The following is a 13,383-nucleotide window of genomic DNA, read 5'->3' as shown; positions in this document are numbered from 1 at the left end:
TGAAGTCTCAGTGTCCCACTCAACCAAACCTTCGGTCTCGCCCTGGAGCTCACACCTATGCCATACGCTAGACTTGAAATCTAAGGGAATGCTGTTGTTCCACTTACATTACAATCTAATAGTGCTCCAAACATACCAAGAGACGAGGAATAGCTATTGAGCTCATTGGAGTTCCAATAATTTTTATAATGCTATTTTTCTTCTTCTTGATATTATGGTCATTGGGTTGATTTTGGAAAGAGTAAGAAATAGAAAGAAAGAGTGCTATATGCAGTAGCAAAGTGATATGAATTCACATTTAGGAGCTATATAACTCTCCTTTTTCCCCACCTGCCACCGCCCACACAGACACACCTTTTCCAGTGACCTTCAATGTTCAGAAAAATCAGCTACTGGAAAAGTTCTCCCTCTTCTAATTTAATTATTTCCCCCTGTTTTCCCTTTTTGCCTTTGTGGTTGATTTAATGCCATACAGTGTCCCAGATGGTCAGTCTAGGAAGCAGACACAGGCTTTTTCAAAGAGACAATGTTGATTCCCTTCAGACCCACAATGACCCCCCTCTCTCCCTTTTTATACCAATTCACAGATTTTAATCCTCACTAAACACAACATTTAAATATGGGTAGGAGGAAGGGCCGCAACTTGAAACCAACTAAGCAGATACAAGGAACCATGGTTGGCACTGGCAGAATATCATTAAGCAGAGTCTGGTACCATTGTTTGCTGCAAGGCTATAACCAGCTGGCCATGTTATGCTTGACTAAGAATTAGACAAGGGAGGGAGGACTGGGTCTGAATAGGAAGAGATATTAGAGCTGGTTTAAAAAAAAGGTGACATGCTCAAGACAAGCTTGAAAGAACAGTGAAATAATGATGGCCGTCTTGGGTTTTTTTTTTTAAATTCCTGGTCAGGAGGAACAGACTGAATCAGTTGAGGAATCTAAATACACAGTACACCTCTCTGCCATCACACAGAGTACAGAAACAATGTTAAAGGGACCACTTACACCCCCAAAAGCAAGGACACTCTGATGCTCTGGATTTAAAACTGAAAATGCAGTGTGATCAGCACAATTGTACATAAAAGTTTCCTGCACATACTGCTTACATAACATTGTACACACCCTTGGGAAGGCCCCCCTGCTATACCTCAGCACAATCAAGTTGCTACCTACATTCAGAATTTTTCTGAGTTTCTGTTAGAACCTTAAAATAACTCATATTTATTTCCAGTGTGCTTTCTTTCTGTTCCAGGACTGCACCAAAAGTGCAGTGCTTATTGGTCTGAAGGAATAGTACCTTGATTTTGCATAGCCTGTAGTGCATTTTCCCGCCCTGGGAATTATATCCCCATATAGTACTGTTGCTATAGGAAATTTACTGACACAGGGATCACTCTGTGGTAATTTGCTAAAAATCTTACTAAATAACATTGCAGCAGAGAATCCAGGAGCTTAAAGAAGCTACAGAGTTGAAAATACAAGGATTGTTTTTCAATACAGTTTTGAAAGAGTTTGTACAATGCATCTAAATAGAGGGAGGTGAATCTTGGAAAAATATTTATTTATTGTCCAACATAGTGCAAGCTAATTTCTCATTTATAGCTACCCTCCAGAAACTTTTCACTGCTGTGAAATAAAATCATTCCCAAGCATAAATGGTAAAAAACAAAACAAAAATAATAAATAAAATAAATCATCATTTTTTCCAAGAGTAGAACATCTTCACACTGTCCTTTTTCCAATTTAAGAAAGGCAAAACAAAACTGAACATTTCAGTAAAGGAAGTGAATTAAATAATAATAAAAAAACATTACAAAACCCAATCAATAGTGATCTGTTGGCACTCGTTAATTTTTCTTATATGCTTTGAAAGATAAAGAGAAAATCAACTCTCTTAAGGAAGCACATCAAAGGTGACACTATTAGGGTGATGGTGGGAATACTACTTAAGCCCTAGTCTCCGCTTAAAAGTTTTATTGTGATAACTATGTTGGTTGGGTGTGCTTTTTTTTTTTTTTTTTTTTTTTTTTTTTTTTTTACAGACATGGTTATATTGTTAAAAGTCCTAGTGTGGACGCAAGTATACTAGAATAAAAGTGATTTATACAGGAACAGTTATTCCCCTTTCTGTGCAGAAATAAGTGGTACACCTTTTGTGTGTACACAAGATCTCAGGTTTTTCATGAAATGAGTGTGATATCCATTGATCCCACGTACCTGACAAGATGTTACCACACCTAGGTTTGGTTTAAGAAGTCAGTGAATCTCACCCTTAACAAAGGCATATAAAAAGGTTCACTAAAGTAGCAAACTCTAAGGCAACCAGACACAACAGCTTGTGTCCTGTGTCATCCCTGTGCAAATGGAACCAGCACACTCTCTGAAAAGAGAAAATGCCCTTTATTAACCCCAGATGCATCAGACAGGGGAAAGGGCTGCTTCTCAGCAAAGAGGAAGCAGTGGCCACCGTCAGCAAAGTTCTTTTGCTGTCTGTCAGAGAAGCCAACTGACACAAACTTGAAAAATGCTGTGGCAAGAGCAGGGAAGGGTTGATTAGCACTAAAATAACAATACGCCTCCACAACAGGCTTGGTGTTGGAGTCAGAGCCCCTCATTCTTTCCTCATAACTCTTGGCTATATCTCAGCTTCTCCAGTTTTCTCTGCAAACCAGTGACAGGTTGTTTGCATTGGAATTTTAAGTGCACCTTTGTTCTTGTTCACTCTAGGACAGGTCTTTGCCATGTTTTTTTAACCATGCACTCAGTGGATGAAGAGGAGCGAAGGGGAAAGGTGAGGGGGGATTTGATGTTGCTCAAAAGAAAACAGGTTTTCTCTAAAGATGATCCACCACTTCTCACTGACACTTACCCTGTCCCCCAAACTTTGGGAGAAGTTCAAACTCTGAACCTTGTTCCAGATCCACATTTCACAAATGGTCCAATTGTCATTATGGGTTGAACTAACATTCTAAATCCAAACACTCTCAAATTTTGGGTTATTCAAGGTCCAGATCTGGATTTCATGGCTTAGGACCTTCTCTTGTTTGCCTGTATTGGCAATTGATCGTTTGTTCACATAGGTGTGCTGATGTAAATGGTATTAATAGGCCCAAAGTGGTTCCTTTCCAGGGATCAGTGTGGTAGAATACATGCAGATAACTGGATACGTCTGTTGTAAAAAGCTGGGAAAGTGTGAATGAATCAGCCTTATTCTGGGAATCTTGGAACAAATGTAAAGCATGGGCACATCCAAAGATAATCAGATAAGCACTTAGTGAGTAAATCAAGGCATTTATGTGCCTGAAGGTCTTATTTGTGCCTCCTAACGTGGGACTAGGATGCCCTAATAATTATTTGAAACTTGGGAAGAGTAAGTTGAGTTCTGTATAACCCATCCCCTTTTGTGAAGGAAAAGGATGTAAGAGAGATAGTGCTAGGACTAAGGAAAAAAGGCAGTGGAGGCATAGTCTCCTGTTATTACTGTGTAGCCTTCTCTATTCTGAAGCAGAATTTCTTGTCTTGGTTTATCCTGAGACAAATTGTCAATTGGTGGGACTTCATTGATTTAGCTGGAGATCAGGCAGCAGGGAATTTGGCCCTAGGTATCTGATCTTAATTAAGTGGGAACTGACAAAAGTACAGGGCAGCTCAAGAGAGTTCGTGACAAACCTCCATGCATTAGTGGTGAGTCGGTGCACAAAGATGCCCCTCCCCTTTTTGGTCAGGTGGACCCCATCTCTTCCCAGCAGAAATGCCCTGCATGTTACTGGAGCGCCAGTCTTTGTACCTTTATGGTCACATATCTACCTTGGTTAAACGGACAATATGAACCAAACTTCTTTTCCTGTAACCACAGTCTCAATAAACTGTTGAATTTCACAAAATGCATTGTTTTCATTATTCAAACATGCTATGGGAGGGGAGTGGGGTCGAGCTGGTGGCTGCACCAGGCTGCCAGCCACCATTTTGAGCAGGTGAGTGCAGGGTAGTGGGTTAGCTGGGCAGGACAGAAGTGGGGAGTGGAAGTGAAAATAGGTAGCTGGGTATGTGCCCACTGTGTCATGGGCTTATAAACAGTTGATGGTCAGGGCTTTAGCATGAGATGGAAGCCTGGCTGGAGCAGCTGCAATTTTAAAAACATGTATGGGGTGTGGATGGGAGTGGGAGGGGGAGGCTTAATGAACAGAGAGGCACAGTGTGGGCCAAGAGAAGGAGGCAGAGACATAGACAGGAGACATAGAAAGGCTCCTAGCTCACATCAGCCAAAAATGGCTGCAACTATGGGGAACCCAGAACAGACGTAAGCCCAGCAGTATAGTATAATGATAAATTGTAAAGATAGATAATTACGTGCAGACATTTCCTCCATAGGATCTGCCATCTGAGACCTGGGCTGGGTTTCTGGCTGAGAATATGGCTTGCTTCCTACATGGCCACCCCAAGAGTCCTGGGTCCCAAACAGATCCTGACTTTCCAGAGAGCTCTTTACTGGCCTCCTCATGTTCCTCTTCCAATGACTCTTGCTGTTTATCCTTGTGAGGGTTGGGGGATGAGGTTACGGGTCCACAACCTCTTTGGATTCGATAATGGTGTAATTTTTCAAAATCCCTGTCCAGCTCCTCAAAAATGGACAGGTTATATTTCCATGACCAAACTGTTTCCTGGCATCCCTAGTTTTAATGTAAGCCCCCCTGAGCTGTTTGCTCAATCACCAGTTGATTTAAGAATCAAACCTCTTGTAGCTCATTGTCAGGAAGATGAAATATATAAATTACACTGACTTTTTATCACTGAAGTATTTATTGGAAACCATTACTTATGTTGGGTTACCCCCATCTATCAAATGGTTGCTTACAAGGTTCCTGGAGTTAATATTCTTCTCTGGATTTCCCAGAAAGTATATCAATTGTCTAAGAATATAATCACCATATAATTTTGCACATATTTTTATGTAGGAAAGTTCAGGTACATGAAGACCACAGACAGCCAATTAACCCATCAGATGTTCAACGTAGCATTTCATGAGAGAATCTCGGGCCGATCTATTAAGCTTGTCAACACAAGCTGCAAATGGAGCATTGTTAGACAGAGGAGCCCCACCATTTCAGTTAGCTCTCATAGCTTCATGTCTTAAGCCCCAAATTCATTATCTGTACCTGCTACAGTAACTTGAAACTAAAGGGAGGTGGAACTGGGCATGTCTTTTCTAATTCTCTTTCCTCCAACACCTCTGAGGAGGTACCAATTCTCTCTCTCACCACATCAGACTCATAGCCACAGCTAACTGAATCCCGTGATTGTGGGCTGCAGATCACATGGCTGGCTTTAAGTTACAAATGTAATCTTTGAGGTTACAAAAGAACAGCATTTTTGCTGTTAAACAAGTATAGATGAAAGTCACTATGTAAAAGCAAATGTTTTCATCTCACCACCAACACAGATCAAGCACATGGAATGTGAATTCTCAGGCATGAGGCGAAGGGAGAGGGGCTTTCCATTCTGTCTGGAAATGTAGAGCAATGTGGTAAAGCAATTAGTGTAAAATAGCTCTTAAATAAAACTTAATAAAATAAAAGTCTCACTTATCATAGAAGCTATCATATGTGATTTATAAAATATGATATTTTATAATATATCATATGGTATATAATATAATATATACATATAATATAATATACACACACACAAGAAGGTAGAGGTCAGGAGGTACTTTTTTTGGTTCTACTTTAAAAATATCTAATCTATGCAACCCTTGTTGTATCAGGTCAGTGGATCAGTTTTATGGTGGAGTACTTTTCCTACCAAACAAGTGTCAATTATAAAGAAAAATCTTGGAAGCTAAGAAAACTTATACCTACCATACCAGTCAATAATTCAAAGTTTTCAAAGCAAAGGTGATCAAAACTAGATGAAAAGTAAGGAGGCTAAGGACCTAGATCCAATGGATGCAGACCCTTTGAAACCCATGGGATTTTTGTCCCTGACTTTAAAGAGAACAAAAGCTTCCTCGAAATATGAGTTTACATGCTGTCAGTGCATATTAATAGCTGAGATAAGTGTTGAGTGCAGTGGGAGACCATTGTTTTATTTCACATTCACAACAGCTTTCCCTGGTAATTACCTACTGCCTTGGAAACCCAGGTGTGTATTCCACAGCTGCATGAAAATGGCCTTTTATCAACATTGTTTCAGTGGGAAACTTGTGATATAGATTTTGCAAATTACTCCTAAAACATGGGGAAACTAGATTGATCAGAAAATTATTTATGTTCCCTGTAGCTTTATTTATGGTAGCCTTTTTTCTGATAAATTTCCTACCATTGCTTCTCCACCATGGGTAGCAACACTAGAAGTGTTAGTGTAGATAAGGCTGGTCTTATGTCAACTCAGTGTGAACTACCCCCTCCCCCTCCATGTAGACAAAGCCTTAATGCTGTCTAAAGAACTGGGTTTTCTTCTTTAAGGGATTAATCCTGAAGACTTCAATCTTGCAGACTGTCATGCTGTCTGGAGTGGCTATCAACCATGAGTGCCTACCTCCGGGCACACTGTCAAAAACAGGGTAGACACCCCAAACTATAATAAGTGAGTTGTAATAGGTGAGTTCTATAATAAGATTTCACCAATCCAGTAACAAATGTGAACTCCTGGATCACTATAACAGTCTTACCGTGGAGTGATAGACAGTCCTCTTAGGCTCTCCAGTCTACCTTGCCACCCAGGCAAACTGGACTTAGCAATAAATGATCGCTTACATCAAAAATCACAAAATATTCAGGTTTCCTCCAGTCCCATGTAACCTGATCTATGGTGTATTAATTATATTCAGCACGGGCTGAAATTGTGAAAAAGCAGCATCACTTGCCCCATATCCTCAGCCATGCAGAACACAGTGCCATCCACAGCCTCAGAAACAACTCTGACATCATAGGGATTGTCTGGCTATGTAGACTCCCTCTTCAGGCCCTATGCTACCAGCACTCTCAGCTATCTTCGAGACACCACTGACTTCCTGAGGAAACTACAATCCATTGATGATCTTCCAGAAAACACCATCCTGGCCACTATGGAGGTAGAAGCCCTCTATACCAACATGCTACACAAAAAAGATGGACTACAAGCCATCAGGAACAGTATCCCCGATAATGTCACGGCAAACCTGGTGGCTGAACTTTGTAACTTTGTCCTCACCCATAACTATTTCACATTTGGGGACAATATATACCTTCAAATCAGTGGGACTGCTACGGGTACCTGCATGGCCCCACAGTATGCCAACATTTTTATGGCTGACTTAAAACAACGCTTCCTCAGCTCTCGTCCCCTAACGCCCCTACTCTACTTGCACTACATTGATGACATCTTCATCATCTGGACCCATGGAAAAGAAGCTCTTGAGGAATTCCACCATGATTTCAACAATTTCCCTCCCACCATCAACCTCAGCCTGGACTAGTCCACACAAGAAATCCACTTCCTGGACACTACAGTGCTAATAAGCAATGGTCACATAAACACCACCCTATACCGGAAACCTACCTACATGCCTCCAGCTTTCATCCAAACCACACCACATGATCCATTGTCTACAGCCACGCTCTACGATACAATTGCATTTGCTCCAACCCCTCAGACAGAGACAAACACCTACAGGATCTCTATCAAGCGTTCTTACAACTACAATACCCACCTGCTGAAGTGAAGAAACAGATTGACAGAGCCAGAAGAGTACCCAGAAGTCACCTACGACAGGACAGGCCCAACAAAGAAAGTAACAGAATGCCACTAGCTGTCACCTTCAGTCCCCAACTAAAACCTCTCCAGCGCATCATCAAGGATTTACAACCTATCCTGAAGGATAATCCATCACTCTCACAGATCTTGCGAGACAGGCCAGTCCTGGCTTAAAGACAGCCCCCCAACCTGAAGCAAATACTAACCAGCAACCACACACCACAAAACAAAAACACTAACCCAGGAACCTATCCTTGCAGCAAAGCCCGTTGACAACTCTGTCCCCATATCTATTCAGGGAACAACATCATAGACCTAATCACATCAGCCACACTATCAAAGGCTCGTTCACCTGCACATCTACCAATGTGATAGATGCCATCATGTGCCAGCAATGCCCCTCTGCCATGTACATTGGCCAAACCAGACAGTCTCTATGTAAAAGAATAAATGACAAACTAGCTTTATGGGCTACACCCAAGAGACCAGTCACTTACACCAGATCAATTTGTACTTTAGATCTTACCCAAAGACAATAGCCAATCCTGTAATAAACTATCTAAAGGTTTATTAACTAGGAAAAAGAAATAAGAGAGCTATTTACAGGTGAAAGCAAGCAAGCATATGCACACAAATGAGTTATCATCTATGATTCCTAAAGATGACAGATATGTAGTAATCTGTCAATTCAAAATAAAGTACAGTAATCAGTGCTGCCAAATATTGGAGATATTCAGAACAAAGACCATTAATAATAGACAACTCTATGTGACTCTTAACTCTTCATGCACTACAGGGACAGAGATGTCCTAGAAATAGAATAGACCAGAGAGAGAGAGAGAGAGGAAGGAGAAGTAATGCTTTAAAAGAATTCTTTTTATAATTTTTGAGCTAACATTTCACAACTCTTAACAGTCCAGGAGGTCCATTGAAACTCTAGCATAAATTTAATCCATTATCTAGATGTGAACACTGCTTCTTTCCCAGGGTGATGGAAGCCAGAGTGGGGCTGTGGGGTGGTAAAAAGGCTGCTGGGGTCAGAGCTGTTGAACCAGGGCTGTCTAGCACACAGACTTTTCAGGGTATGACCTGTGTGCTCGTAGGCTGGTTGTGAGCATCCCAGCTGGGAGCTACAGCAGCAAAGCAGTTGTAAGGCACCCAGGGTTGCTGGGCAAGTGGTGACAACCTCTCACTAGTCTGGATTGCACCCGAAACCCCTAAAGCATATATATACACTCCTACTCTTGTTCCTGCCTGCACGCCTCTTATTCGTCAACATTTTCTTTCCTGAAAGCTTCTTTTTGTCTCCTCCTTCCACTACCAACATCATGCCACTTGCTGTGCTTGGAAAAGGCTCCCCCTTGCCAGGTACAAAGCATCCTCCTTTAATCACACCTCTTCCATGAAGCCTTCCAGTGTAGATCAGGCCTTAAGTCTACCTCCTGCTTTTTCTATTCTGACATTTGAATCATGGTCCTGTGTGTTGTGCTTGTCTGACAAGACTGCACACTGCTCAAGAGAGGGACCTAGGCTTTTTGCATACTTTATAAAATACCATGCACATTTATAGTGCTAAATATTACATACTTGACAATGATTACTTTTATTATAACAGTACAAGGCCAGATTCTTCCAACTTCACTCATGAAGAATAGTAACTTACTAGGTAGCTAATTCCATAATCATCAGCGGGAATATCCATGGAGCAAAGATTTTCTCCTCATGACCAAAGGCCCAGAGGATTTGGCATAATTTGGTGCATAAAATACACAGGAATTGCCCTACGGGATAAGATCCAAGGTCCATCTCATCCAATATCCCTGTCCCTGGAAGTGGTCAGCACCAGACGCCTTAGAGACAGATACGAGACATTTTGTAGACAATTGTGGCATAGTCTGTTCATAGGTGAAGTTTTCTCTTTATTCCCATCAATGATTGACTTACACCTTGGAGCATCAAGGCTTCTATTTCTTTATATTTTCTAAATACATAGACACATACAGATATTTCCTATCTAATGTAGTTGAGAATGTTCTTGTCATCATCTTTTGGATGCTACTGTGTGCTTGCCCTCAGTGATATCTTGCGGCATTGAATTGCGCAGATTAATTATACATAACGCAAAAGAGAAAAACATCTTTTTAGCCGTTTTAAACTATCATACCAGAATGAATACTGCACATAAACATGCCTCTTTCATCAGTGCCTGAAAAACAATTTTAAGCACTCACTTATCTCCGCTACCAAGTTATACACAGCCAGGTGCAATGGGAATGGAATGATTCAGTCTAACAACAGACAGCAGCTCTGTCATGCTTATAAAGATGTAGTCAATTTATTGAGTAAAACCGTAATACAGTTGGTGTTGTGGGTTTTAATTAAACTCAGGTGACAATTTGTCATCATTGAACGCCAGCCTGTTTTCTGGAGGTGGAATGTTCCATTATGGATGAGTTATTTTGTCTCCTTAAGTCCAGGAGAAAGATCTCAAGAAAAAGCGCAAGTCCACTGCCTTCGGTAAGCAGCCTCTATGATGTGATAAAACATGATGTGTTCATCTCCCCCACACAATACAAAAATGATGGAAAATTGTAGAGCTTAAATCAGCCATTCAAAAGGGCTGACTCCATTCTCTATATGGAATAAAATTTATACTGACATAGAAAAATAAACTTTACTGCACCTTTGAGGCAACCTGTGAGAGACAATTCTGCCCTCCTATACAACTGTGCCATTGCCACTGAAATGAATGGTGGATACATGTATGGATTGCATGACAGACTTTTGTCCTTGTAAGGCAGGGGTCAGCAACCTTTCAGAAGTGGTGTGCCGAGTCTTCATTTATTCACTCTAATTTAAGGTTTTGCGTGCCAGTAATACATTTTAACGTTTTTAGAAGGTCTCTTTCTATAAGTCTATAATATATATTGTTGTATGTAAAGTAAATAAGGTTTCAAAATGTTTAAGCTTTATTTAAAATTAAATTAAAATGCAGAGCCCCCTGGACCGGTGGCCAGGACCCGGGCAGTGTGAGTGCCACTGAAAATCAGCTTGCGTGCCACCTTCAGCACGCATGCCATAGATTGCCTACCCCTGTTAAGGCCTAATACAAAATCCACTGAAGTCAATGGGAGACTTTCCACTGACTTCAATTTGTTTTGAATCAGACCTGTAGTATACAACACGTGCTGCAGATACACAAAAACCTTAAAATAAGTCTCTTTACACTAAATATCCTCACACCCAGTTAATGGACTTGAGTCCGTAGATTATGGACAAATAAACAAAAAGAGATGCTTAGGTATTTTCACTAAATGCAGAATATTTTTGGATTGCCAAGATACTGTGCCATTTTAAGCCAATTGAACAAGATAGCAACATTTGTTAATGAAGCCACCATGGCCCAGTGAACATAGCCACTTTTCTGGTAGCCAGGAGATGTGGATCCCCCTCCTGGCTTTGCCACCAACGTACTTTAAGACTTTGCACAGATCATTTCACCTCTCTGTGCCTCAATTTACTCATCTGTCAAATGGGGATAAGTATATTAATCTTTCTTTGTAAAGTGCTTTATAATCTGCAAATGGGATGCACTATTTAAGAGTTAACTGAGTAATAAAACTACAGCCCCGAGAGAATTAATCCATCATACCTGAAAGTAAGAGAATATGCTAACATTATGGGGCCTGATCTAATATCCAATAGTCAATGGATGTGTTGCCTTAAGTGGGAACAGGCTATAGCTCCACATTAATACAATAGAAACCTACTGAAAATTACAAAGAAAAGTGAATTAAAAATAAAAATAACGGCTTCAGAGTACATGGCTTCCGTCTATGTACATGGAGAACTTAATGAAAGTCAGGCTTACTTTGTGTGTGTTTTGCTTGAAATAATAAAATTACAACAAAAGAACGATCCAAGTTTGGCTTATGAATCTCACATGATTTACCAATTTTGCATGTGGTGTTCGAGTGACTGGATCTGTACAAAAACTCAACAGATCTGATTCTCAGAGGTGGCCCCTGCTTTTGCGCAAGTGCAGATTTGGGGACAGAATAGCTGTACAATTGTCCCTGCTCCATTTCCCAGGGTTTTTTGGGGGGGGAGGGAGAGGGGGGGGACTGACACATTTTGTGAAAGAATTTCCTTTGAAAACTAGTAATTTTTTTTCCTGCATGAAAAAATGATACCTTATTACCTGCATTCTACTGACAGCAGCCTATCAGATATGTATGCGAAATGCCCCATGAACAGCTGGTGAAGTAAACTATATGAAGGCTTGGAAGGATTAGATTTTTGTCAGTGAATGTCATTAAACATCGATTTCACTGTACAACAGAAACCAATGAAAATATATTTCCATTGATAATAACTGAAAACTGCAGTAGGCAAAATAAGAACAAAGCTGCTTGAGAACTGATTAGAATCCAAATCCTTTGATTTAGACTTGTTACAAATGGAGTCAGGGCTGGCTTTACCATGAGGTGAACTGAGGTGGCCGCCTCAGGTGCCAGACTGGGGGGGGACACGGACCCATGAGACGGCAACAAATCACCAGAGAGCATTCCATAGGTGGAAAGAGCTTGAGATGAGACTAAGGTTAAAGGCCACAATAGATGATCAGCATCAAGAGAAGATTGCATCAGAGTCTCTTTACTGGCAAAATGTTCTGAAAAAGGCTCATTGCCATTGTGAGAATGCTTGTTACCCAAAACCTAGCACTGCGTGGCACTTCAGATCAGCTGTATGTGCCAAACAATGGAAACTTCCTTAAAATTGTGGAGCTGATGGCTGAGTTTGATCCTGTACTCCAGGAGCATCTAAGAAGAGTCACCACCCTAGAAATGTACACACACCACTATCTTAGAAAAACAATTCAAAATGAGATCATACAGTTACTGGCAACAAAAGTCAAACAGACGATTGTGGCAGATCTGAAGTCAGCAAGATATTACTCTGTTATTCTGGACTGCACACCTGACATCAGCCATACAGAACAAATGACTTTAATGGTGCGTTTTTTAACAACAACAGAACCTAGTGAAAATGTTCCTGCAATGGTGACTGTCAGAGAGCATTTTCTAGAATTTATTGACATTGATGATACTACAGGAGCTGATAGGACAAATATGCTTCTTAAAAAGCTAGAAGATACGGGAATTGCAATAGCTGACATGAAAGGTCAGGGCTACGATAATGGTGCCAACATGAGAGGAAAGAACAGAGGAGTGCAGACACAGATCTGAGATTTAAACCCTCGAGCTTTTTTTGTCCCATGCAGTTCTCATTCATTGAACTTGGTGGTCAGTGATGCAGCATCAGTGTCTAGTGAGGCTGTTGAATTTTTTAATGTCATTCAAAGCATCTATGTATTTTTTTCTGCATCAACTCATCGATGGCAAATTTTGAAGCAACATCTGGGAACATCCTCTGTGACACTGAAACCACTGAGTGCCACACCATGGGAAAGTCGAGTGGAGGTGATAAAGCCTATCAAACACCAAATTGGGAAGATAGATGATGCCATAGTTGCCATTATGGAGGATAATGCTATGTCAGGAACTGTTAGTGGGAGAACAGTGGCAGAGGGAAATGGAATCACCAGAAACATACATAACTTCAAATTTCTGTGTGGCTTAGTGT

Source organism: Trachemys scripta, chromosome 6, assembly GCF_013100865.1.
Source record: "Trachemys scripta elegans isolate TJP31775 chromosome 6, CAS_Tse_1.0, whole genome shotgun sequence".
Lineage (NCBI taxonomy): Eukaryota > Metazoa > Chordata > Testudines > Emydidae > Trachemys > Trachemys scripta.
The sequence above is the reverse complement of the archived record's forward strand: the minus strand, read 5'-3'. Positions refer to the sequence as shown.